Below are 4361 nucleotides of genomic sequence, written 5' to 3'. Positions count from 1 at the left end.
AAGTACTTCAGAATTTGTAGTAAGTCTATGAAACCTTTTACTAATTTTGTTGAATTAAAATTTCATTTTATTTTTAGGTTTTGTTGTTTTTTGTTTGTTTTTTGCATCTCTTTCAGGAAGAAAAATTTTCTTTTTCTCATGGGCCAGTTTTGTCAAAAAAATGTACAATATAGACTAAAAATCAATTTCTTTCAGTCCTTTTCTTCTTTTTTTTTATGTTTCTTCTTATTCAGAAAATCTCATTTTTTGACTGGACTCGGATTTAGAGGCGGAAGCCCTCAGAGAGGACAGCCTGCGCCTCTTCACAACCCGTTCCTGGCATTTTCCTTTGGCCGCCTTCACTCTCGTAGCCAAAAGTTGAGCGTATTCTGTGGCCCCTTCCTTATTTTTGTTAGTGTGATGTTTCTTCTGTGCAATACGCTGAGGTGTGTGTTGCAGGTCACGTGGAGTAACAAGATGCTGAATGTTGGGGTAAGAAGATGCTGAGTCTTGGGTGCTTTGGTCAGAGGTTTCTTACCTTCTTTGTTTCTGGGCCTTCTCACAAGGTATTGGCGGACAGCATCTTCTCTAGAGAGACTGAGAAGTCTGTGGATTCTGCTAGTTCTTTTGGGCCCCAGGCGATGAGGAGCAGTAATAACAGTGAGACCAGGAGTGTCTTTCTCCCCCCCCCCTTTTTTTTTTAACAATAACCAAATTAAGAACACAGGCTGGTATCCACAATGCAACCCCAAACAGATGCTCTCTTCTCTGCCCAGTCCTCCTTGGTCTATAACAGGAATGCCCCTCACTCAGCAGCAGGCAGACACAGCCATGGGTCAAAGACACCCCTCTTCATGAGGAAACCTTGTTTATCATTCCTACCATGGGTTCCAACCACATAACCCTCCCATTCTTCACCCAGTGTCAGCAGCAACTTCTGTGGCCCTACACTTCTCACAAAAGGTACCGTGTTGGCGTTCATCATCCACTTCAATGAGTTTCTGGCAGCCAGTGGCTGGGAAAGAGCTGTTCAGCTTCATCCTGAAGCAGTCGGCCACTTCTAAGGTGCCACAAAAAAGTTCTTTCAATCCTTCTTGACTAACTGCCTCCCCTAGTTTAAAATAGCATCGTCTCTCATGTATACTTCTGCAGGAGGCACCTAGCTAGTCTTCTCACTTATACTTGATGTCAGTGATTTTCATACATGAAACCTGACTCAGCCACTCAACCTGCTTAGAACTCTTTCCAAACTCATGTCTTACACTTCTCCCAATGATTCAAACACAAACCCTTATAAATACAGTGCCTGTGTATATGCTCTCCCTTGACTGGGAAGTTTTCTTGAGCACTCTGCCTTTCCTCACCCCTCTCTCCCATTTGCCTCCATAACTGCTGTCTCCTCAGTCAAAATTAGTTTCTAGGTCTTTTTTCTCTAGCACTTGAACTTTTCCCTTATAGTCTTATAGCAATTGTTACTATTTAGTTATCAACATGGTTATTTGTTTCCTTCTATCAATCCAAAAGGACTTTAAAGTCCATATTCAATTTTGTAAGGGTGATATTAATGACACCATAATATTTGAATGAATAAATTTAAATCTTCTAGGATTCTTATTTAACTTAGTGGTATTATTAAACTCAGAGTGTTCAGCAGTTAGTGATAGCTTTGATGAGCTTCAAGATGTTTTTGCCACCTAAATCTTTTTGAATTTTTTTACTTGTAAAGTTTCCAAGAGGAACAAGGAACATTCTGACATCATAAAAATAATGAAGAGCTTTATTCTTCCTTTATCACATACTGTTTTCTCTTTGCTTTTCCATATTTTATTCATGCTTCATGCTTTCTCAAGGTAAACAAAAATTCTAAAACATCGCATTTCAAAATATTATGCAACTACTGATTCTTTTCCCCATCTTTATTGAACTTTTGCATATGCCACTCCATTTTGCAAAACCTGCTATAAGTAGGTCATCTCCTTGTAAACTCCTTACCCAGCACTGGAGTTATTTCTTCCCAGCATCTTGATACAGGCAAGAAGTTGACATCTAATCACTTGGCTGCAACAAAATTGTTATAAGATTTGTCTTTGAAATAAAGCATACAGGCCTTATGTTGTATAAAAAAGGAGATGGGTGCTATTTCATGTTCTGTCTCTATAGTGAAATACAGATAAAATACCAAAAGGTTAATGTTCTATTTCAAATATTTGATCTGCTACTAGTTGAAAACAAACTAAATTTTGTGAAAAGTAAATACTAAAAAAAGTATCACATTGCTTTAATAATATATATGCAGAGTACAATTATGCAGTTTTATATGACCAAGATGTTCAAATACTGGTTTTGCATTGTTAGTCATCTTTTTGTGCTGTTTCTGTATCTGCCATCACTACAGATACTTGTTTCCCCTTAAGTCATTAATTTGCAAATGAGAGACAGTACTTAGGCACTTCTCTAGTCATTTTTATTAAATTATTAACTTACATGGTTGATTTTTCTATAAAATATTTAGTTTTAGCTTATTTTTAGTTTCCCATCAGTCTCAACTCCTGAGGGATTAGATTAACCATTTTCTGCACTGGTGCCTGGTTTTTCGAAAGTGATGTTTTTACAGAATTAGGCAGAGATGTATATGGCCTTGGGCAAGTCATTTAGCTTCTCTATACTCATTTTTCTTTCTTCATTTATAAAATGAGGATTAAACAACCTTTCTATACCTACATATCAGGAGTGCTTTACATAAAATTAGATAATAGACTTGAAAGTACATGGGAAGAAAGTGTTGTAATAAAGCATGATAATCTATTATGAGAAACCCAAACAGAAAAATGAATGTGTAAAGGCTTTTAAAGCAGATTTTGTGTGTGTGTGTGTGTGTGTGTGTGTGTGTGTGTGACTAATTGCATTTAAGGATCAATTTGTTATCAAATGATTTAAAAATGTCAAGTTGAGAGTATAAGAAAAAAATATTTTCTATTTATATCATAAAAATGTTTAATTCCTAGTGGATATGGATTTTTTAAAGTTATAATTTAAGGTGAAATTATTACAACTTTATATTTTTATATTAAAAATAATCTTATTTATAGGCCAAACTAGAAATTCCTGTGACTTATAGAGGGACAGACTTTAGGTGGAGAAAAACATTAGGTAGCCATTCTTTATAACAGAGAAAAAAAGAAAAGGGAGACACCTGATCAAATGGTCCTAAAACAGAAATCTCAACTCCCAAGATCAATTCTTAGGAAACATTCATTGGTAGAAGGGAAGCATCAGATTTTCGAACAACGTCACCACACTATCATCTGGTTTTTGGTTCTTTTTTAAAAAATTTTTCTATGTGTGAGAAAGGAGAAACTAGAGAAAAGCAGAGTAATTCCAGAGACAAGTGCGGTCTTTGCCAAAGAAACTGTAAACAGTTCATAGTCTCCTTTTCTAGATCAAGATCAAAGGTTGAATTGAAGACTATAGCAAGGACTTTTAAGACCAAGTTCACTGGAACCACCAAAGCACATCGCTGGATTCATGATAGAGGCTCACTTAAATGAATATTAGGGTGAATTAAGTCCACCGTAACCTGGGATAAAATCAGGGTTAAGTTAAACAATAAATGATAACAATTAAAAATAATGAAATGGAAACACAGTTATATGTAGGTACGTATACATGGTGTGAAGCCAAATTCTGTAGAATATAAGTATGATGTTCTTTATTTTCAGTTGTTTTCTTAAGGAGTTCAACTTTTATTAAATAGGCATGGAGACATGACAATGATGCTTTGATATTTGATTAACCATACTTAGAGAAATTATTTTGGATTGTACTCTAAGGCGGCACAGTTGAGTCAAGCCAGGCTTGTCTGTTGGCTGCCTGCCTGAACTGCCATAGCCGTAGCCATTCTAGTCTTGTAAAGGAAAGCCCCAGAAGGTGGATGAAATGAACAACTTTACCAAGACAAGGGCAATCACATGGAGTTTTAAAAACAGTGAATATGTACTATTTTGCAATCCTAATAAGAGAATTCTGAAGTCTTCTTTGGAGATTTTTTGGGGTATATTTGTTTTTTATCTACTTTTTCTTTTAATTTAATTGTTCATTCCATTAAGCCAACTAACACTATCTGAAATTGATTTGAAATAGTTTCTTAGAACCTGTTTCATTTTTCTGAAAAACGTCTCCAATTTTGTTTTAATTCCTTGTTTTTATACATGAAATTGTTGTTTGCTATAACTAGCAACAACAAAAAAATAAAATAACCATAACATGAAGTCAAGAATCTTATATAATTTATGTGTGAGTGCTTATGTCCTGCAACCTTGAAAGTTAATTTCTAGAGAGCAGAGGTCATAATTTACATTTTTCTTTCATGAAAAGAAACAATG

At 35.3% G+C, this 4361-nt stretch overlaps 1 pseudogene; it reads right to left on the bottom strand.

Annotated features, from left to right (window-relative positions):
• Positions 1–225: 225 nt before the first annotated feature.
• Positions 226–1019, bottom strand: LOC107526350 (small ribosomal subunit protein eS6 pseudogene; annotated as a pseudogene).
• Between the last annotated feature and the right edge of the window lie 3342 nt (positions 1020–4361).

The sequence above is a fragment of the Miniopterus natalensis genome, chromosome 5 (genome assembly GCF_054644295.1).
Source record: "Miniopterus natalensis isolate mMinNat1 chromosome 5, mMinNat1.hap1, whole genome shotgun sequence".
Lineage (NCBI taxonomy): Eukaryota > Metazoa > Chordata > Mammalia > Chiroptera > Miniopteridae > Miniopterus > Miniopterus natalensis.
The sequence above is the reverse complement of the archived record's forward strand: the minus strand, read 5'-3'. Positions and strand labels throughout refer to the sequence as shown.